Source organism: Nomascus leucogenys, chromosome 11, assembly GCF_006542625.1.
Source record: "Nomascus leucogenys isolate Asia chromosome 11, Asia_NLE_v1, whole genome shotgun sequence".
Lineage (NCBI taxonomy): Eukaryota > Metazoa > Chordata > Mammalia > Primates > Hylobatidae > Nomascus > Nomascus leucogenys.
In genome coordinates, this window is record NC_044391.1 from 88,022,565 (window position 1) to 88,047,399 (window position 24,835).

The window sequence follows — 24,835 nt, forward strand, 5'->3', positions numbered from 1 at the left end:
GAGATATACCTAATGCTAAATGACGAGTTAATGGGTGCAGGAAATCAACATGGCGCATGGATACATATGTAACAAACCTGCACATTGTGCACATGTACCCTAAAACCTAAAGTATAATAATAATAAAAAAAAAAGAAATCTGAAAAAGAAAAAAAAAAAGAAAGTAATTAAGGTTAAATAATGTCATAAAAGTGGGCCTCTAAATCTTATAGGACTAGTGTCCTTACAAGAAGAGTTAGAGACACTGAAGATCTCTTATTTCTCTGCGCATACTCACAAAAGAAAGGCCATGTGAGGACACAGTGAGAAGATGGCCATTTGCAAACTGAAGACAGAGTTCTCACCAGAAACTAACCCTACTACCATCTTGATCTTGAAATTCCAGCCTCCAGAACTGTGAGAAAATAAATTTCTCTTTTTTAATCTACTCTGTGGTATTTTGCTTTGGCAGCCTTAGAAAACTAATGCAACATGCAATATAAACTCTCCGCACCCCACCTTCTAGTCCCCTAATTCATTTACATAGAGGCAGCAATTTTATTAATTTTAGAGTTCTTCTAGAAATATTTGTTGCGTGTATAAGTAAACACACACAATTCATATCTTTTCATTTATTTTTTATAAATGATACAACATACTACCTATACTGTCATTCACATTGTTTTTTATTAAACTGTATAAATTAGCCACCATTTATAACTGTAAAAAAAGCAGATTTCTCACTAATTTTTTTTTTTTTTTTGAGACTGAGTTTTGCTCTGTCACCCAGGCTGGAGTGCAGTGGCATAATCTCAGCTCATCACTGCAAGCTCTGCCTCCTGGGTTCATGCCATTCTCCTGCCTCAACCTCCTGAGATTTCTCATTAATTTTTAAGTGGCTTATGAAGTCATCAAAATTTATTTAGACATTCCTCCAATAATAAAATTTTATTTTCAGTATTTTGCTACTAAAAATTTGTTAGACTGCAAAAATTGTATGTGCATCATTTCCTACTTTGCAAATACATCTGTAGTATAAACTTCTAAAAGGAAAATTGTTTTATCAAGGATTTTAGTACTCACACTTTTTATAGAAATTGCTAGTCTTCTATATGGGATTATCTTAATTTACACTTTCTCCAGAAATATGCAAAAATTTATGTTATCACAAACACTTCCTGTTACTAAACTTTTAGATATTTGAAAACATATGTGAAATGTAATAATTTGTGTGGTATTTATATTTTTATTACTCTTAGTAAGGTTGAACATTTCTGTTGAAGAGATGGAAATAAAATTGTTGGCTGGGCTTTTCTCCCTTTTCATATTTTAATATGCTATTTAATATTTTCCTGCATAAAACATTGTCAAAAAATTCATCTGTCTTTCATTTTCTTATGAATAATATGACCTTTGTGGTTTGCTTGCTCATTTGTTTTTTATGTATAGTTATTTTAGCAGATTAGTTTCGATTGTATTTGCTTTAAGTTTATTGTAGAATTCCCTTTTGATACAAACTTTCAAATGTTTTAATTCTTTACAAAAAGTCAAATATTTTGAAATGTAGTTTTTAGGTTGCTAGTATTTGGGCTGTTTCACTCTGTTTTCTTATACATATATAATGCATATATATATATTTCTTATATATACATGTATACCTTTGGTATACATGAATTGGCTTTTGCTTGCCTAACTTCTCTATTTTTTCTCATTTCTTATTGTAACTTTTATTATTTTTTTAAAAAGTTTCATTCTTTCACCTTCTAGCGTCTTATGCCATTTTTCTTGATCTTTTTAAAAAATATTTTATTTCTCATTTATTCTTCATTTCTGGAATGTTTCCGTTTACTATTTTATAAATATTTTTTGAAGTCTCATGTCTGTTTTCTGAGTTTTTATATTTCTGACTTTGTTGCGTTTTTATATTCTTTATCTGTTTTTAGTTTAATTTAAAGATAATTTTAATATATGTGGTCTTGACTTTCTGACATCTTTTCATTGTCTGTAAAGATGTTATTCTGTTTTTATACTTTGAAAAAAATACTTCTGAATGGAATTCTTGATCTCAATTTTTTTCTGTTACTCATTATTAAGCTAGGTTTATTTTCTTGACCTTTTAAATAAGATAAATTGGCCAGGAAAGCTTTTATGGTTTCATTTCTCCAGAAATTTCTGTTGCTTTCTAAAGTGATTAAAAAAAAAAAAACTCCTATTTTCTGACATCTCCCAACTTTGTTACATATTCCCCTCTTACGTGGTCTTGTTCTTTTGTCCCTATTGCATCTATCCTGATTAGTTAGGAAACTATCACTAGCAGTTTCTCCTTAGTGTGAGACTCTTTCATGGATCAGCTAGTTAATTTTCAAAGTTCTTTTTTTTTTTTTTTTTTTGTAGACGGAGTCTCGCTCTCGCTCTGTCGCCCAGGCTGGAGTGCAGTGGCGCCATCTCGGCTCACTGCAAGCTCCGCCTCCCGAGTTCACGCCATTCTCCTGCCTCAGCCTCCCCAGTAGCTGGGACTACAGGCGCCCGCCACCACTCCCGGCTAATTTTTTTTTTTTTTTTTTGTATTTTTAGTAGAGCTAGGGTTTCACTGTGTTAGCCAGGATGGTCTCAATCTCCTGACCTCGTGATCTGCCCACCTCGGCCTCCCAAAGTGCTAGGATTACAGGCATGAGCCACCATGCCCAGCCAATTTTCAAAGTTCTTAAAGCCCAAATGATCCCAAACCTTCAAGCATGATTCCGGATCACCAGTACTTGACCAAAATTTAAGTGTAGATTGCTTCTCAGTTAAATTGTCTGTTTTCAAATTGCCCCAGTGTACATCCTAGTGAATATCTGTATGATATTTGGGGCAGGATGCTGTTCTTTGTATTCCCTCCAACATGTCTTCATTTCTGTGATGATTTAATGTTTATAACTTTTTTTCTGTTTTCCTTCTTCAAATTTCAGTATATCCTCTTGTCTTTGCATTTCTTTCCTAACTTTGTGTGTTTCTACAATGTGGATTTGTTTCTCAACTACAATCATCTTGTTACATTTTTATAAAATTTATAGAAAACTATTTGGTTTTGGTTTTCATTTTTTTCCCTTGGAATTTTTTTCTTGTGAATATTTTTTGTTTATGATTTGCTTTTCCTTTGCTCTGACAGTGTATTTGTAGATACAGTCATATTTCCTGAAGAAAGTAGGTTTTTCTGTTTTTTAAGACTCTGACTCCCTTTACACGCAATGCCGTCATAGTAGAGAATTCGCTATTTAATAACAGGCTGCCCTCTATTTCTACGTTAGGGCTTCACGGTGAAAAATAACAGAACTCATGTTTTAACCTCATGCTTGCTGTCTGCTACCAACAGCTTCATTAAATTTCTAGATTCTTGCAAAAGGTTTATTTTTGCAGTCTTCATGTCAACTGTAATTTTTCTGTTTACTGTTCTCACAACAGAATAAAATACATCAAGGAGAGCTTGCCAGGAGCTATGTTAAATGAGAAGAATTTTGATAATTATTTTGTAAACCACGTTTTGGGGAGAGCTGTGTGCCAGTGAAACATTCATTGAGTGCTTATTTGTACCTAGATAAAGATACAGACTAACATTGAATATAATAGTGAACAGCAAAGAAAAAATTTTAATATTCAAGGATTTTATATTAATGGGAGAAGAGATATATAAAGAAATAAACAGTTAACTAAGCTGCACTTCAGAAAGCTACTTAGAGAAAAATTAAGCATGGTAAGTGTGATAGGGAAGCCCTGGAGATTGATTAGGATTGCTGTTTTATATAGGGAAAGCAAGAAAAACCTCAGTAGTATATTAAAAGTTGAGCAACAACTGGAAAGAAGCAGAGGTAGCCATAGAAACAACTCTTGAGGGCTTACAGCTTAGGAGTCTAAATGCACATGGAACTTAAGAGCTTGGTTCTACTCTACCTTTAAGGTATGTTTATGTGTGTCCTGTCCTAGAATTTTATAAACTTACTATTCTTAACCTTTTTTTGCTTTATAATTTAATTGATCCTTTAGTTATAGGTTTCATGGTTTTCTACTCTTATATTATTTTAATACTAGATTTAGATTGATACTTTTTTCCAGTTACAATATGATTTTCTGTATTACTATGGAAACTTTCTGATACATTATCAGAGAGTTCCTAAAATATTATTTAAACAAATTTGTGATAATTATTTATTCTCTGTTATAGGTTGAATTGTGTCCCTTAAAAAGAGATGTTGAAGTCCCAATACCCAGTACCTGAGAAATGGGCCAGATTTAGAAATAGGATTGTTGCTAATGTAGTTAGTTACAATGAGGTCATTAGAGTGGGTCCTAATTCAATATGACTGTTGTCTTTATTAAAGGGGTAAATTTGGAGACAGACACATACATGAATAGAGGGAAGACAGTGTGAAGACATACAGGAAGAAGTGACAGGAGGGGTGCTCCTACAAGCCAAGGATTGCCAATAAACCACCAAAAGCAAGAAAATTCAGGGCAAGATCCTCCTCCAGAGGCTTCAAAGAAAGCATGGCCCTGCCAATACCTTGATTTTGGATTTCTAGCCTCCACAGCTGTGAAAGAATAAATGTATGTTGTTTTAAGCCACCTAGTTTTTGATATTTTCTTATGACCTTTCCCTAGGAAATTAGTATATCCTTGTATGTCTTGCATTTTCTTTATGCCCCACTGAGCTATGCCAACATAGAAAAAGGCAATTTTTTAAATTTTTATTTCCATCAGCTTATCAAATCCCTCCTCCTTTTATTTTACTTATTTCACAGCTTTGGAAAGGTCCCTACTTCCTCTGAGCCTGCTACAGATATAGCGAGAACCCACTGGATGAGGTGACCCATGGCTTTCACCTATAACTGGAATATCTTCTGGCCAGGCCCATGGAGGAATACTCCCTAATAACCAAATTCTGAGGCATTCATTCATTATCTTTAAAGCAGTGCTTCCCAAACTGTAACATATATATTAATATAAATTACCTATTGATCTTGTTAAAATGCATGGTCTAATTGAGTATTCTGATTGAATATTTTATATTTCTAATAAGTTACCTAACAATGCTGATGCTCTTGTTCCAAAGACTACATATTGAGACACAAAACTCTAAAACTTGACCCAATAACTCAAGTCATAAACCCAAGTATTATTCTTAACTTCCTCAGCCAAAACTACTTCCAGGTTAAGCAGCAGTTTTCTGCATTTTTGAAAAATGATACTTCTCTAGATGTTGAAACTTGAAAAAGATATTCTATTGGTGAATAAATTAAAAATAGATGCCCCACTTGGATGGATATTTTAGGAGACAACACAGCTTCTGTTGGAATATATAGTTATAACAGGACTCAAGGACTCGCAAATTAAACAAGAGCTGCATTTCAGTCCCCACTTTCCTTTTACTCAAATGTCTTTAAAAGGCACAACCTGCAAAAAGCAAGGCCTATCCCTTCTCCACCTTCCTGCTCATCAAGAGCAATCAAGTTATGTCAAGCATAATTCAAATATTCTCTTTAATCTATCTTCTCTTTCCTCCTTGACTCATTCAGACATTAATCACATGTAATCTAATTACTTATCTTCAATCACTTACCCCGGAAAAAATATTTTCTTTATTGCAACCATATTTACCCTTCTAAAACATAACTCTACTTATCTTCTTCCTCTCCTTAAAAATGTATCAAGAGTACACACCGTTATTAGTCCATTCTCACGCTACTGTGAGGAAGTACCCGAGACTGGGTAATTTATAAAGGAAAGAAGTTTAATTGACTCACATTTCAGCATAGCTTGGGAGTGCTCAGGAAACTTCTAATCATGGCAGAAGGCATCGCTTCATAGGGTGACAGGGGAATGAATGCCAGAGAGGAAATCCCAGACACCTATAAAACCATCAGATCTCATGAGATTCTCTTACTATCATGAGAACAGCATGCGGGCAACAGTCCTCATGATCCCATTACTTTCCACTGGGTCCCTCCCAGGACATGTGGGGATTATGGGAACTACAATTCAAGATGAGATTTAGATGGGGACACAACCAAACGATATCGACATCTTCAAGGTGATAACCTACAAATCCCTCAGCATGACTTAGAAGAGGTTTTAAGGTACTACCCTAACTATGACTTAAGGTTGTCTGTACTTCTTTGGTTTCTATTTCCCTATATCTCACCTGTGTATTTGCCTAGAGTTTCTGGCCACTATCATGGCATACCAGGTGCAGTGGAACTTAAATTTATCAAGCTCCAGACTGGGTTGGCAAACAAAACAAGCATACTGTGGTCCAATGGAGAGAAGCTTGGCTACAAGTGGAAGCTTGCATGTAATAACAGAACTTAATACTAACCTTCAATGTAGTTATTCATTAGATTTTGTTAAAGTCTTAACACAGTTCACAAGTAAAAACAAACAAAAACATGTTTACCTATGATACTGTAAAAGATAGTATCTGTGACTCATTAAAATGGGTAATGTCTTCCTGGGCACAGAGCCAGACTCCATTTCTTATTCTCACTTCTACATAAGTATATCCATATATCTAAGTTCTAAATGATGTGTGCTATGCTACATTGTTACAACAATGCCTCCTAGTGAATTATATCTCTGTACATCTCCATTGCTTTACAAGGTGACTTTACAACTCTTCATATCAGAAGATGGAGTTCATTTCCAACCTCTTTTAATTCAGACTGTCCCTGGGACTTGTTTTGAGCAACAGAATATGGCAGGAATAATGTTGTGATCTCTGAGGTAGGTCTTACGGGTCTTGCAGCTTCTGTTTGCATCCTCCACCTTCCACTTGCATTTTAGTAGTTCATTTTAGGCTTCTCCAAAGCATAGGCATTGCTTTGGAGAAGCAATTGGGAAGCAGTTGGGACCAGGTCCCAACTGATCCATCAGCTGAATGCAGCCAATGACTTAGCGAAAACAAGACTAGCAGAAGATCAACTCAATCAAATCATGAAATTGTGTGTATCAGGGGAAAGACTGTAGTTGTTTTGGGACATGGAGTGTCGGAGTGATCTTTTACACAGAAATAGATACAGAAAGTGACATTTCCAAAAATAATTGTACCATTTCCACAACTGACCCAAAATACTCTCCTCCTTTTCTCGTTAGCTAGAATGGAGATGATTCCCAAAAGACCTTACAAGGCATTTACTGAAGATAGCAAAGCCTCCCAGAGCCTGATTTCTGAATGATTGTCCATTGCCATAGTCACCAGGTAAGTTCAGATACACTGCAGGAAATAAAAAGTATATTTTAGTCATTTTACATTTTGAGTTTTAGTACAGAATTTAACTTACACTAAGTAATATACCAGCAGTAATACCATTAATATAATCTTTGGCATTTGTTTAGCTAATGTCTAGCTTCAGAAGCATTTTATTTATAAACGAATAGCTTTTGTGAAAAATTATTGGTTCTTATTTATATATAATTTGCAGTATAAATTAATTTTTTTCACACTAAAACATTTTGGTAAAATAGAGAAAAATTCAGGATAGGAAAGCATTTACCTATAATTCCAATACTTGCATGTTTTATTTCTTGCATATGTACATTTTTAAGTAAATTTATACTTTTAAGCTAACATTATGTTACATACAATTTCTGTACTAATTCATAACTTTTTAAAATGGTTGCATCACACTCCATCTAGTGGATGCAGCATAACATTTCTTATGCCTTTTTATTAATAATTTAAGTTCCAAATACTCAGTGTTGTAATTCTATAATGAGCATTTTTGTAAACATAGCTTTTTCTTTTTTATGTCACTCCTTTATTTGCTACTCTTAAACTCAACATTTTATTACCTATGTTGAGTTATTCAAATTATTTAGTGCACTTAATTCACTACACGTATTATTTGCTTTAAGTTTATGTTATGGTTATTTAAATGACAATAATATTAATATAATATTGAATTCTTCTTTATCAAACAACAAAGTTTCCCCTCAATTTTCAAGCTTAATCACTATAAATAATGATGATTACTTCTTTCTCCCCCCAAAATGTTTAGGCTGTTATTTCCCAAAAAATGGCTTAATACTTTGAATGCCTTTTTTTCCTATATGATTAATAATAGTTATTTTCCAAAAACCAAGAACCAAGAACACTTTTGTTCTACTAAACCATGTTCTCCATATTATATTACCCCCAAGAAACAATGATTTCATGTAACGCAATAAGATAACCATACCTACCACCCTATCATTGACTTCTTCACATCTTCTTGTTAATTTTCTGCCTTGAAAATCTGTCTAATCCTGTCAGTGAAGTATTGAAGTGCCACGCTATTACTATGTGGCACATTTCTCCTTGTATATCTCTAAGAACTTGCTTTTTGAATCTGGGTGCTCTTGTGTTGGGAGCATACATATTTAGGATAGTTAGGTATTGTTGAATTGAGCCATTTACCAGTATGTGATGCCTTTTGTCTTTTTTGATTTTTGCTGGTTTGAAGTTTGTTTTGTCTAAAATTAAGTAAGCAACCCTGCTTTTTTTCTGGTTTCCATTTGCTTGTTTGATTTTCCTCCATCACTTTATTTTTTGCCTATGGGTGTCATTACATGTGAGATGGGTCTCTTGAAGACAGTATACCATTGGGTGTTACTTTTTCATTCAGCTTGCCACTCTGCCTCTTAGGTGGGGCATTTACCACATTTACATTCAAGGTTAGTATTAATGTGTGGATTTGATCCTGTTGTTGTACTGTTAGCTGGTTATTATGTTGCCCTGTTTGGTTGGTTGCTGTCCAGTGACCCTGGTCTGTGTGTTTAAGCATGTTTTTGTATTAGCTGATAGTGGTCTTTTCTTTCTATATTTATTGCTCCTTTCAAAATCTTTTGTAAGGCAAGTCTAGTGGTAATGAAGTCCATCACCATTTCCTTATCTGAAAAGGATCTTTTTTCTTCTTCACTTAGGATGCTTAGTTTGACTGGATATGATATTCTTGGTTGAAGATTTTTGTTTTCTTTAAGAATGTTGAATATAGCCCCTGAATCTCTTCTGGGTATAGGATTTCAGCTGAGAGGTCCTCTGATAGCCTGATGGGCTTCCTTTGTAGGTGACCTGCCTTTTCCCTCTAGCTGACTTTAACATTCTTTCTTTAATGTTGACCTTGGAAAATCTGATAATTATGTGTCTTGAGGATGATCTTTTCATGTAGTCAAGTAGCCAGACTGTTTTCTGCAGGGTTCCCTGACTTTGCTACTTCTCACTGGGCAGCACCTCCCTAACTGTGTTACCAGCACAGTCTCCCTATTCCTACCTTAATTTTCAAGCCAGTAGCAGCCCTACATTTCTCTGGGATGAAGCTCCCAGAGGTAACAGAGACACTTGCCATTTTTCCTGTTGCTACAACTCCTACCTCTACTCCCCTAAGGCTGGGAAAGAGTGAACAACCTAGGAGTATCACGGGCCTCCAGGACACTGAAACTCACTCATGCAAAAGTGGCCAGACTGTTTACCATGTGGATCTCTAACCCTGCTATTCCTCATTGGGCAGGGCTTCTCAACCAGGGCCCCCAGCACAGCTGCCCTGATGCTGCCTAAACACTTCAGTTGGTGACAGCTTTGAATTTCTCTAGGGAGGAATCCCTAAAGACAACCCACAGCCCTCTGGCATTGTAGCTGCAACCATACGACCTTACTGTCCTCGGTCTAGGGAAGAAACAAAGAGCCCGGTTGCTTCACTGGCAACTCTAGCATGCCACAGCCACCATACAAAAGGGAGAGCAGTCTCTCTTCCCTGTGAGATCCCACCCATTACTCTTCATCAAGCTTGGCCCCTGTCTTGGGCCTGCAGCACAGCCACCTCACCCCTTGCTGAACATTTCCGTTGACAGAAGCACTGTGATTCTCTGAGGTGGGGCTCCCAGAAATAATTGACAGCCCTTCTGCCATGCCACTGCAGTGATACTGCCTTTGCTGCCCTCAGACTGGGAAAGGAACAAACATCCTGAGTGCTTTACTTTAACCTCCAACATCCTGCAACCACTCAAAGGTGAAGAGACCAATATTTGTTTGCTGCTAGCCCTCTTCCCCTAATACTTGTCACCAGGGAGGGTCATTGAGCTTGAGCCTGCAAGGCAGCTACCCCACCTGTTAGTGACCATTCCAATTGGCAGTGGCTCTGCATTTCTCTGGGATGGAATCCCAAGAAACAAGTGAAAGACCCTCCGCTACTGCCATTGCCATGTTCCTCACCCCTTCTGTGCCCAAGTTGGGAGACAACAAAAACCCTGAGTTCTCTCAGAGCTGCATTGCACAGCCTGGGAGTACCAAGCAGAGATCTTCAGCTAGCATTCAAGTGGGAGAGAAACCCACATCCTCATAACACTGAAAGTGAGCACAACTGCAAATACAAGCAAGTATACAGAAGCAACGTGGCTGAGCAAGAACCCACCTACCAGCCATTACACTTAAGGGCCAGATACTGTATTGCAGCCAAACTAATATACGCCCCTGTGAAACCAATTACAAGAATTCAGCCACAAATAAAGACCCTCACACAACTTCCATCCTGTAAAAACATCCAGGAATGAAGCCAAATGACTATAATCAAATTACACAACAGTTAAGGGAACATCAGCTTACCCAGGTGAGAAAGAATTAGTGCAAGAACTCTGGCAACTCTAAAGGCCAGAGTGTCTCCTTACCTCCAAGTGATGACACTAGCTCCCCAGTAATAGTTCTTAACCAGAAAAAAAAATGGCTGAAATGACAGACAGAATTCAGAATCTGGAGGGCAACAAAGATCATTGAATTTTGGGAGAAAGTTGAAACCTATTCCAAGGAATTTAAGGAATCCAGTAAAATGCCTTAAGAGTTGAAAGACAAAATAGCCCTTCTAAGAATGCATGAAACCAAGCTGATGGAGCTGAAAAAACTCACCAGAATAATTTTATAATACAATCACAAATATTAACAACAGATTAGAAGAAAGAATCTTAGAGCTTAAAGACCAGCTCTTCAAATCAGTTCAGGCAGACAAAAATTTTAAAAAGGATTTTAACAACTGAGCAAAACCTCTGAACAATATGGGATTATGGAAAGAGATCAAATCAAAGAATTATTGACATCTATGAAGAAGAAAGCAAGCAACTTCAAAAACATATTTGAGGATAACTTCCATAAGGACTGTCCCAACATCGCTAGAGAGATACACATGCAAATTCAGAAAATGTAGAGAACTCAGGCAAGATATTATATGAGAAACCATTCCCAAGATACATAGTAATCACATTCTTCAAGGCCAATGTAAAAGAAAAAATATTAAATGCATCTAGAAAGTAGGAAAAGGTTACTGACAGAGGGAATCCCCATCAGGCTAACAGCAGACCTTTCAGCAGAAAGCCGACAAGCTGAAAGAGATTGGGGGCCTATATTCTGCATCCTTAAAGAAAAAAAAATCTCAACCAAGAATTTCACAGCAAGCCAAACAAAGCTTCATATACAAATGAGAAATAAGATCCTTTTCAGACAAGAAAACACTAGGGGAATTTGTTATTACTAGGTGTGCCTTAGCATTGGCCCTTGAAGAGTGCTACATATGGAAATGAAAAACTGTTACAGGCTACCACAAAAAGGCACTCAAATGGATAGGCTATTGACACTATAAGCAAATACACAATCAAGCCTGCATAACAACCAGCTAACAACACAATGTCAGAACCAAATTCACACATATCAGCATGAACCTTGAACTTAGGTTAAATGTCCTGCGTAAAAGGCACCGAATGGCAAGTTGTACAAAGAAGCAAGACCTAACTCTAGGCTGTCTTCAAAAGACCCAACAAGAAACTGAATCCTTCAACAGACCAACAACAAGTTCCAAAATTGATTCAGTAATAGAAAGCCAACCAACCAAAAAAAGCTCAGGATCAGACAGATGTACATATGAATTCTACCAGATGTACATATGAATTCTACCAGATGTACATATGAATTCTACCAGATGTATAAAGAAGAGCTGGTACCATTACTACTGAAACTATTGCAAAAAATTGAGGAGGAAGGATTTCTCTGTAACTCATTTTATGAGGTCAGTATCATCATACAAAAACCTGGTAGAGATAAAAGAAAAATAAAAAACTTCAGGCCGATATCCTTCATGAACATAGATGCAAAAATTTTCAGCAAAATACTAGCAAACAGAATCTAGATGTGCATCAAAAAATAAATCCACTATGATCAAGTAGGCATTATTCCTGGAATGCAAGGTCAGTTCAACACATGGAAATCAATAAATATGATTCATCAATAAACAGAAATAAAAGAAATCACGATTTTCTCAATAGATGCAGAATAAAAAAAAAATCTTTCAATAAAATGCCACATGTCTTCATGTTAAAAACCCTCAACAAACTAAGATTCAAAGGTATGTACCTGAAGAGTGATCACATCCACAGCCAACATTATACTGAAGAGACAAATGCTGGAACCATTCCCCTTGAGAACCAGAACAAAACAAGGATATTCATCCACTCCCAGGACTCCTATTTCACATATTAATGGAAGCCCTAGCATGGGCAATCAGGCTAAAGAAAGCAATAAAAGACATCCAAATAGGAAAAGAGGAAGTTAAACTAATACTAAGAAAAAAACCAAGATATCATTAATAATTGAGACAACTGAACATTTATGATATTTTAAATATTATACTTTTTATTTTGTCTCTTTGTTGTTCATTGCCTTCTTTAGTCCTTTAATGAGTAACTGAATACCCAAAAACTTAGTTACTTAAAACAATGATTTCTATTTCTCATGATTTTGCAAGTTTCCAAGGCAGTTTCTGCTGTGGTTTCAGCTGGGTTCACTCATGCTGCTTCATTTAACAGAATTGACAATGCTGTGCTGGAGCTCACTCTTAGCAACGTAGGAGAGCTGATGGTTTCAGAAGTTCTGTAAACCAGATACCATCATATTAATGGATTGAAATTTACCATGATTGATGTCTTTAGAGAGAAAATGCCAAATGCTACAAATTAGGCATTTTTCCTTCCCATAGACCTGCATTGTTCAACATTTATCAGCACACCAACTATTAGAGGACTGGCTGAACTAAAAGTTTCAAGATGACTTCACTAGATGTTTTCACTAATTTCTGTCAGCTGATGTTGGCAATTGTCTGAGGAGCTTCAGCTTTCATCCATAAGTCTGATTATTTAAAAGTGTGTGGCACCTCTCCCCTTACTGTTGTTATTATCCTCTGCTTGCTCCTGCTTTTGCCATGTGACATGCCTGCTCCCCCTTCACCTTCCACCATGATTGTAAGCCTTCTGAGACCACCCTAGAAGCTTCCTGTAAAGCCTTCAGCCAATTAAACCTCTTTTCTATATAAATTACCCAGTCTTCGGTATTTCTTTACATCAGTGTAAGTATGGCCTAACACAGTCCACATGACCACTCACACTCCAGAAGTCTGAGCTGACTTCTTTACCTCGCAGTTTCAGTGCAACAGTCTAACAACAGAAGTAGAAGTTACTATCTGTCTTAACAAGTCACATAACATTACTTCAATCACATTCCATTGGTTACTTATGTAGCTTCTCTGATGCCTAGTTTCCTTTATCTATAAAGTTAATGTAGCTTACTAATAGCTTTTATAATAAGAGTTAAGTAATAAAACCCTTATGAAACACTTATGACAGTAACTTGTACATTAAAAATATTCATAAATGTCAATTACTATTATTATTTTACACTTTACATCCTTAATATGTCTCATATTGGTCACATTTTTAACCTCATTACCACTGTCTTTGTAAAAGATGCCCTACTTAATTCCTTAACTGTACCTAGTCTATAGTAATTTGGTCTTAACACTCGTAACTGTAAAGAAATAGTTGTTCATTTGCCAGATTCCCACTTCTAAACTATAAACCATGGGAGGCTTAAACTCTGGAAAAATCACTCCATTCAATAAATATTTTTTGAATTAGTTTTCTTTTAATACTATGAGAATGCTTAACCTGTTACCCTTTTTCCCATTTTCCCATGTTAATCCTTTCCCTGTTTTCCCTGAAAATATACACTGGCGGCACTTGCTGCTGCAGCATTTACCCTGAGATAAGTGTGCCACAAAATATCTCACTTTTATTATTGTTTTTGGATTGCTCTCAAATATTGACTTTAGAAACAAAAGACATCATTCTATTTACAGCATTCTGTTTTTTAGTAGTGGTATTTCTGTTTGCAAAATATAGTAATTCTCAATTGATGAAAATGTCAAATCCTATAAAACAATATTTCTATATGTGATATTAACACCATTCTTGAACAGTTGTTACCCAAAGATTCATTTGAATCCAGTTTTTCCAAAAATCAGAATCCATTAGACAGTTCTGATGATTCAAACAATTCTGATGTTAGTTTTGTTTTTATATTTTATTTTCACATTGAAAATTGTTCCGATTTGCTTTAGCTTCATAGAGCATGTTTATATAAAATTAAATGCACACAGGCAGCAAGCTGCACATTTTTTCTAAATGGGAAAAGAGTTCAGTTTTAATTTTTATCATATTGATACAGATATGACAATACATTCTTGGAGATAAAATTAAGAACAGTATTAAATAAATAATTGAATGGTAAAATAATTAAAATACCTTGAGTGATAAATATACACTATTGGTCATTTTAAATACTGTGGCCAATAAACAAGTGTCAGAATGTGAGAGAAAGTATTTTACAGTAGTTAGGTAACAGACTCTTGATACAGGTTGACTGTAATCAGATGTCAGCTCAACAGCTTTTGCTGTGATTTTGGTAATATACTTGAACTTTTTGTGTTTTAGTTTTCTCCTGTGTAAAATTAAGATAAGAATATTTGTATCTTAGACCATTATTGTAAGCATTTAATAAGTTAGTACATGTAAAGTAATAAAATACTAATTGTCACATAGTAACTTCCATTTAAATTTTGTTATTTATCATATTTCTGACACTCTGTCCTCAGAAATCTTTGTTCTAAAAATATCATAAATATTACAGATTCAATTAAATTAGAAAATGTATCACGCCACACTTGAAGAAAGTTGAGTATAATGCAAGTATTCTATAGTTTTCCATTTTTGAAAAATGAATCACTATAATACATTTTAATGACATTTTCACTTTAAATATAGGATAATTACCTATGTCTGTTATGCTGTTTTTTCTGTATTAATATCTGACAAATATTAACATATATGGTTTGCCTCATGTAAACATGTGGTGTGCATAAAAATACTACAAAAGTAAGAAAAATTAAATCATATCCTATAATCTCTTGCATTTATTGAATGTCTCTGAAGAACTCTGGCATAGTAGCTCTTATGTAACTAAATTATTTCTTTTGCTTAATCTTGCTATTTCCACTGTTTGTCAATTATCTTTTCTATTTTAATCCATTTAACATCTCTTAGCTTTTCTTTTGTTTTGTTTTTCTTTTTCAAATTTATCTATTACAACATTAACTTATCTTTCAACAGAATAGCTTGTTTTTGACCACCATATAACACTAAAACTTGTTTTAGTAACTACTTTGTACCTAAACATTTTTAATACAGTAATTTCCCTAAGCTCCACTTTTACTTTAGACTGCCTCCAGCTACATTTTCATCTCCATATTAGGTTATTCTTGCATCCCTTTAAAGAAATACCTGAGGCTGGGTAATTTATAAAGAAAAAGGCTTAATTGACTGACAGTTCTTCAGGCAATACAGGAAGCATGATGCTGGCATCTGCTTGGCTTCCGGGGAGGCCTCAGGCAACTTACAATTATAATGAAAGCAAATGGAAGTGAGGTGTCTCACATGGTGAGAGCAGAAGCACGGGGTCGGGGGAGGTGCCACACACTGTTAACAACCAGATCTCATGAGAACTCAGCATCACTGAGGACACCTCCAAGTGGCATGCTCTTAAATCATGAGAACTTCCCCCATGATCCAGTCACCTCCTACCCAGCCCCACCTTTAACACTGGAGGGTACAATTGAACATAAATTTTTGGTGGGCACACACATCTGAACCACATCCTTCTTCCCCTTGCCCCTCCCACATCTCATGTCCTTTCACATTGCAAAATACAATCATGTCTTTCTAGCAATCTTCCCCAAAGCCTTCTCATTACAGCAGTAACTCAAAAGCCTGAAGTCCAAAGTCTCATCTGAGACAATGCTACTCTCTTAAGCTTATAAAGTCAAAATTCTTTTTAAAAAATCTAGTTACTTCCAAGATACAGTGGGAGTATAAGCATTGGGTAAATACTCTCATTCCAAAGGGGAGAAATCAGCCAAAAGGAACAAGCTACAGGCTCATGCAAGTCCAAAATCCAGCTGGGCAGTCATTAAATCCTAAAGCTACACTATAATCACCTTTGACTTCATGTCCCACATCCAGGGCACACTGATGCAAGAGGTAGGCTCCCAAAGGCTTGGGCAGCTCTAGTCCTGTGATTTTTCAGGGTTCAGCCACTACAGCTGCTCTCACAGGCTGGCATTGAGTGACTGTGGCTTTTCCAGGCACAGGATGTATGTTAGTCCACTCTTGCTTTTCTATAAAGAATTATCTGAGACTTGGTAATTTATAAGGAAAGAGGCTTTATTAGATTGTGGTTCTGTAGGCTGTTGAGAAAGCATGGTGGCATCAGCTTCTGGGGAGGCCTCAGAGTACTTAAAATCATAGCAAAAGGTGAAGAGGAAGCAGACACATCTGTCTGGAGCCGCAGGAAAAGAGAGAGGGAGGAGGTGCTACACAGTTTTAAAGAAAGATCTTATGGGAATTTTATCACAAAAACAGCACTAGGGGGATGGTACTAAATCATTCATGAGAAACTGCCCCTATGATCCAATCACCTCCCACCAGGCCCTACCTCCAACAATGGGGATTATAACTGAACATTAGATTTGGATGAGGACACAGATTCAAACCATATCAATCTTCTTCTTCTGCACTTCCATCTAATCTTAAATCTACTATTTTGCCTCATACATGTTTCCTTGACTTTTAAAGACAGTACTTGAAATTTACTTGTGTTTGTTTGACTTTTATGGATGCTGGTTAAAATTTACTTCTGTGTAGTACATGTTGTTTCAACAGATGATACTATTTATCTTTTGTATGTATGTCTTACTTCCTCTGTGCCACAAAAAATTACCTTGTTCCTTTTTCTTAATTTATTTTTTACATCTATATTTTTCTCTTTACGGTTAAGGAATTGGGAGTTATCTTTTAGTCTGATATTTCAAAAATAAGAAATACTTCAGAAATAAGATTTTTTTTTTACAATTTTCTATTTTGAACTGGTATGTGTTTACAGACCATTTTTAGGGCCAACTATAAAACTTGTTACCAACGTAATCACTGAGCTGGTTATTTGTCTATAGGCACTTAGCTCTGCTCTAACCTTTTGTGATTTCCCTTCGCTGCAGGAAGCTGGAAGCCTAAAAACTTTATTTCCACTGATCCTTTACCATCTTGATTATTTAGATTCTGCCACAGGGAAGTAATAATGAATTGGAAGGTGGGAGTAAGAAAGGAGTCCTTTATTCTCTGCATATTGTGGTGCCTCTGGAAGGGGATCGATGGAGACTGAAATATCTCTGATGGTTTCAGTGTTTCTGAATGTACACTGACTGAGCTCTCCAGTGCAATCAGAAGTAGCCCATGTATTCCACAATATACTCATCATTCCTACCATTATAATCAAGCAAAATAGCCCATTTCAGCCTCACATACTTGCCTTTAATTTAATCCAGTTGATGTACAGTTTTGCATTTGCTGACAGGAAACAGAAATAGCCCATTATTCACTGGCAAAAAAGTCACAACTTTCAGCTCACAAATAGATTAACAAACTCACATTCCAAGCCTTGAAAGCCTATTTCTGAGTTTGCTTCTTTAACAAATACCAAAGCAGCCAAAGTTTAGTTGGGAAATAAAAGCCTCTCTGGTGATATCAAACAGACAGGAATATAAAGAAATAAATTGATGGCAGAGAGTTCTAGAGAGTTAAAGGAAGGAGTTTTCTGGAGAGTGACTGGAGATTATGAAGGGGATGGTGAGCAGCTGTTGGAGAGTGTTATGGTCACTTGCCTTAGTCCATAAGGTCACACTTAACCCCAACAAGCTGAGGGTGATGTCACTGCCTTTTCTTCTGTTGCTATTGCTGCTTCCTATGAACGAAGCTGCCCTCTCTGCTCCAGATGCTGTTGACACCACCACTGACTCTGCTGAAGCCACTGTAACAGTCGCTGTGTAGGCAATACATGAAGCAGCAAAAATGTTTTTTTCCTTCCTCTTGCCAGTGCACTCATTGTAAAAGCTGTCTCCTGGTAAACTGCCCTGAAAGTCTGTCCTTTGGAGTTAACAAAAATATACTTTGCAGGCTTTTAGTCCCTTAGAAATATAGAGGAAAGCATGGAATGACAATAGGAACTAAGAGACAAAAATAAATAAATAAATATTACGCAGAGGAGAGTTTGCATGATTTAGCACTTTGGCAATCCCGGTAGGAAGAATTCATCTTTGCATAGATTATCCCATTTGGGACAAATGTACTTAATTCAGTACTTCTAAACCCAGTGTTAATATGCCTCTTTCAAGAGAAGGAAGAGCCTTGATTCTTAAGATCATTTGTGGACTAAAATAATCATTAAGACAGCAAAGAACTTTACTGGCAAGTAAAAACTTTCTCTGGGGCTACTACTGTCTCCACCAAAAGCTGCCTATATTAAGTACAACTACACAGTCATCTGAATTTTCAGGTCCTATCCAGATTATTAAACATTTCCTGCATCAAAGAAGACTCTCAAAAACTGCTCCCTGCTACTACAGCCTTTCTGTTAGGAACAGGAAGATGTCACTACTAGACCTGTACACTACTACAGGCTTTCTGTCAGGAAATCTTGAGTAATGACATTACCATTGCTATGACATCTGCTAATCTGTAGTAACGAAAGGCATTCTAGTTAAAATACTTGTTTGGAATCTCACAGCCTGTCCCTGTCAGCCATTTTCCTGTCAAGGCAATTCATGGGATATAGGCTCTCTTCTGGTTTATTTGGGAGGAGAGACATGTTCTTATTTCAAAGGAAAGTTTTGAGATCTAGGCTGGTGGGTCCTTTAATTTCAATCTATTTCTGCTGTGTGTAGTAGAAAACACGGAAGTCTGAACTAAGATGGTTCTGTTGCCTTGCTTTCAATTCTAATGAACAGTTTTCCCTGTTTTGTATCTCCTGTGCCATTCAGGTGGAGAAAAAGATACATCAGTTTTCTATTGCTGCTCTAACAAATTACCACAAACTTAGTTGCTTAAGTGATACAAATGTATTTGGCTGACATTTCTGTGGGTTGGAGGGCCAAGGGATTCACTGAACCAAAATCAAAGTGTCTGAAGAACTGTATTCCTTTCAGGAAGTTTTAGAGGAGAATCTATTTTCTTTTTCTTTCTTTTTTTTTTTTTTTTTTTTTTTTTTGAGACGGAGTCTTGCTCTGTCGCCCAGGCTGGAGCACAGTGGCGCAATCTCGGCTCACTGCAAGCTCCGCCTCCCGGGTTCACGCCATTCTCCTGTCTCCGCCTCCGGAGTAGCTGGGACTACAGGCGCCCGCAACCGCGCCTGGCTAATTTTTTGTATTTTTAGTAGAGACGGGGTTTCACTGTGGTCTCGATCTCCTGAGCTCGTGATCCGCCCACCTCGGCCTCCCAAAGTGCTGGGATTACAGGCGTGAGCCACCGCGCCTGGCGAGAATCTATTTTCTTGTCAGCTGCTAGAATCTGTCCTCACTTTCTGGTTCATGGGTCTTTTGCCCCATCTTTAAAGATGACAAATGCAGGTCAGCTCCTCATATCACATCACTTTTACTCCTCTCTCTCTCTCTGTCTATCTCATCATACCTGAGAAGGTTTCTATGCTTTTAAGGACTCACATGATTATACTGGCCCACCACAATAAACTCCTCTCAAGGTCCAGGATGCCAATCAGATTTGTAAAGTCTCTTTGGCCACAAAAGATACCATATTCACAAATCTCAAGAATTAGGGCATGGACATTTTGGGGGAGCCATTATTCTGCCTATTACAAAAGAGTATTATCTCTTACTCCTACTATCTTTTCCTCTTTCCTTCCTTCCTTCTGTCCTTCCTTCTAGAATGACATTTTCACTACAACTTCCTAATATACTGCAAAGAATTTGAGTACAAAAATCTGTCTTAATTTTGTATAACCCCAGGACCTAGTACAGTGTCTTGGCAGTGAAATATAATGAAAATAACGATCCCTAATTTATCTTAAAATATCTTTCTTACACCTACTCAGGGCTGGTGATTGTGCAATGTAGTAAAGACAGAAAAGTAAGCAAAGTATAAATGTTTGTGGATCTTGGGGAATAGAGATAGTAAACACATACTTCTAAGTGTCAGAGTGCAAGGGAGCCAGCAACACCTAACTGCTAAATAGCCTAATTTTCTCCTTCAAAAAATAAAAATAACCCAATAATATCTACCTTCAGTTTTTTTTTGTGAAGAATAAAGAGGCTAAAATATCACAAAATACTTTACAAACTATAATGTCCTGTATTGACCAAACAAAAAAAGTGTTATCATTTGTGAAGGCACCAAATGTTACTTCAATTGTTGAATTAAATTTTCACTAAAACTCGAGGGACTGCCATGCTAGTCTGTAATGGGCAAATATTTTAAATTCATACCAAAATGGAAGCACTGCCTTTACTGCAATCTTTTGATTTAGTCTTTAAATAATGGTCATTAATCTCCTCTATGCTGATGTGATTTAGAAGGAAGTGTGTTCATTTTTCCCACCTACTATGTAGATTAATGCCATTCTGGCATTTCTTTGTGCAGGATAATTCAAGGGACAGCCATATCGCAGAGATGGCTATTTTATATTGCTCTGTCCAGATTACTTTATCTACTTGTAGGTACTAGAGTCCAATCATTCCTGCCTAGAAAAATTGAGGAAGGGACAAGATTTATTTTCTCAAGTATTTTTCTAAGAATCTAATACACATACATAAAACACTGCACTAAATGCTGGTAATACAAATATACATACAATCATGTCTCTCCTCTTAACTTGTTCACTGTTTACTGTAAAATATATAAAGTAAACTGATTGTCCTAAGGAATGTGAAGAGTCCTATGAAAACAACAGTAAATCTATTTTATATATAATAGGTTTTCAAGATTTTGTAATTTCTTCCAACACCCTGGAAAATTAGTGCAATTTTCATGCCCAATAGAAAATCTTGGAAAAAAAAATGGCACCATTTCCTCTACCCTGGGCAACAGATCTGAAAAAAAAAAAAAAGAAAAGAAAAAAAAAGATAAGTACATGGGAAGTTTTGCATCCTTCTCTTTCATTTGCTAGAAGAGACTCGCAGGACTCAGAAGGAAAACAGCAATAAGAAAAGAAAATTTGAGCAGGGAAGAAGTGAGGTAAGGATGTGAAGAAAAAAGAGACCCAGCCATCTTTCTCAATTGAATAGTAATTTCAGTTTCTATTGCAGGTCCTTATGAAAAGCAATGAATTTTAGTTTTTAGGAGTACATTTCTGTTTGTTCTAGGTCAACTTTTTTAAGATGGAGAATTCTTGCATTCATTGTCCAATTTAACTTACAGATTTTATAATGACATCTGAAAGGTGTTAATAATTATTAGAAAGATTAACCTCTTTTTTTTTAACTTAAACATTGGTTTTCTCTACTGGACACTTATGCTTTTATTAAATATTTCTAAATATAATTCTCCCTGGCTATTTTGAGAATATTGTTTATGTAACATTGAAATTTAACTAGAATTCCTAAAAGTATGCTAATGCTTTTCTTCAAGCAGTTCCAATTCCGAATGGAGTGCAGAAAACGTTAGGTGGTAATGGGAGGTGAAGGGATAGTCCACGAGTGATCACACCACTTAACTGTCAAAGTCTATAGCTTGCCAAACTGAAATACTCATGAAATTTTTCTGTAAAGTATCAAGTACCATACTAATATTGCAGCTCTTTTTTCAGTCCTAACTAAAATACAATAGATTAAAGACAGACAACATACACTTAAGTTACATTTTTAATGCATAAAGTTTGCCTGTTTTGACTATTTTGACCAAGGTTGATACTTTGAGCCACTTTAGAACTTGGCTTTGCATTGATGATATGTAAGTGATACAAATCCTTTCATTGTAAGAAAGTTTTGATTATTTCAAATTAAATATATTAAATGTATTTATATTTATTATATTGTACTTCTATAATGAGATCACTAACTTTTCTTGTTTTCTAAGAAAATATTGAAACTTCAGCTTTAAATTTTTTGCTTGATGATCTTAGACAAGTTCCTTAACTTCTCTTCTTTTCAGTCTCCAATCTGAAAAATAGAATCCAGTATATCCATTTCACAGGGTGATAGAAAATGTATGGAACATTAAAGATTGCCTGGCATAGTATATTTATCAACTTCTAAAAATCATCACTAGGCACCTCATTATTTTTATATCTGTATCATGGAAAATTTACAGAGTTATTGCTTTGTAGATATTTTAAATTATTTTATCTTAAGCATGTCTTAATTCTTATGAAAGAATAAATTTTACTTGATGTTTAGTAATTACAGTACTAGACTGAAAAACAAAAGGCATAATATTTTAATAGACCACAGCTGGCATAGGTCTACACCATCACAGAACTACATACATTTAGGGTTAATTATTTTCATCTTCTGTTAGCTTCTGTCAGGATCTCTAATAATAGGTTATTCTACTACTCTTTCACTAGAAAAAATAAACTGGAAAGGACACAAAATAGAGTAAAAACAATTCTGGTTTGTATTTAGATGACCAGTTTAGGATCACTCCTTTATAGTTATTAGATCTATGGCACTGAGCAATCATTATCCTTATGTCCTTTTTCAGGGATTTTTCAACAGTCTGTTGAGGAAGCCAAAGGACCTTCCTAGTCATTTATCATGCACTGATGTCACTTTCATCTGTGAACATATGGACTCAGTTACTTTCATTAGAAAAATAAAATTGCAGGGTTTAAACTGTTGTATTCCTACAAGACAACTTCTTACAAAGGAATGAACACATACAAAATATTTTTCAGTCTTTATATCTTAAAGTATAACATGAGAATGTATTTTATGCATTATTCTTAATATGCATGGTAGAGAACAGAAGCAGCTCTGTTTTTCAGTGCCCTAAATAAAAAAGGAAAAGTTATAATTATATTTTAATTTCTTCACATATAAGCATATTGGGCAACAAAAGGGAAGGCAGCCCAACCTCAGGACAAGAAACATTGGCAAGTTTTTGTACATGAAATGAGATTGGTGGACAATTTTGTCTGCCACTTTTAAGACCAAAAAAAAAAAAAAATTTAAATCTTAAAAATTGTTAAATTTTGTCCAGACATTTGAAATAATTCAGATAGAACCTTCACCACCAGAAAGTTAAGAAACCAGTGTCTGTAATATTTCTTGAAAAATATTATCTGGATAAAAATGGAAGGACTTTGTATTCTCTTTGAAGCTCATGAATTTAAATTTCACATATTTCATTTACTGACTTAAAATTAATTTATTAACTACTCTGTGGCCTGGAAAGAAGACAGACATTTCCCATGATTTGGGTAAAAAATTTCCTAAGACATGAAATGTGTGATGATAAAATATTAACTGAAAAATACTTAAGTAGAATCAAATAAATGTTTCACAAGTTTTAATGTTATGTATGAACAAAATTATCTTTAAAAATCCTGCAAGTCACCCTGAAACTGATTTTGAACATTTTGTATATACATACAATTATTATTTTGCATGTACAATCTATGTCTTTATATATGTATAAATGTATTATTTGCATGAATTAATTTTATACATATTACATTTTATACCCACACAGCCTCATGAGTCTATTGTTATTAGTTTCATTTAATCAATAAGGCTAAGCTGCAATGGCAACTGGACCAAGGTTACCAAGTAGAAAGTTGCAGAATCAAAGTCTATTAAATAATTACTAAGGGGAAAAAAATCCATATCTTTATAATGCACACTGGGCAAATCAAATGTTACTGATTTAATTTAAAATATCTAAGTCAGTATTCCAACAGTGAATGAAACATTGTCTCTCTCTCTTTCTCTCCATGCCTTAAAAAGACAAAAATACAAATTATATTCACCTCAAATAAATTTTTTTTAAAAAATGCCTTGCTTTACGGGATTAAAAACAAAGAATAATAAAATCTCATTGAATAATGGAAGGTAGAGAACACAGCTATCATATACCCAGAAGTAAGGGTGCCTCCTTTCTCTAAAGAAGAGCATCTAGAAACCCTTATTTTTATATTTGATTGGCCAATGCTAAAAGACTTAGTTCCGAGGTTCTCAAAGTGTGGTCCCAGAACCAGCACATCAGCATCACCTGGAAACTCATTAGAAATGTCAGTACTCTGCCTCCTCCCCAAACCTACTGAATCAAAAACTCTGAGGGTAGGGCCCACTAGTCTGGTTTAACAAGCCATGCAGGTGAGTTTTATATACTAAAGTGTTGAGAACCTTTGGCTTACTGAGACTATGTGTTTTATTTTCTCCCCTCAGGTGTGGTGAAACGAGGCTTCACCCGAGTCTACAACCTTAGACACGTTTCTCCACAATGCTACTCTGAGATCAAGATCTGAACTGTACATCCTGGAGACACAGCAACACAAGGGAATAAAATATTATACAACTGTCAGAGGTATTGTGGAGTTCAAATTAGATGATATAGAATGACACCAAGGAAAATACATTGTGAAATTTGACGAGATTCTGAACTCAAAAAGAGATGCTGCTCTATTCATTTCAAAGCAACT

The 24,835-nt window shown here is 35.6% G+C and overlaps 1 long non-coding RNA gene across 1 annotated transcript; it reads left to right on the forward strand.

The window, feature by feature from the left end:
- Positions 1 to 3,813: 3,813 nt before the first annotated feature.
- On the forward strand, positions 3,814 to 24,835 carry LOC105740515. The gene is made up of 3 exons (XR_001116557.2): positions 3,814 to 3,916; positions 7,105 to 7,210; positions 24,582 to 24,835. It is a non-coding gene; the product is annotated as an uncharacterized LOC105740515 (long non-coding RNA).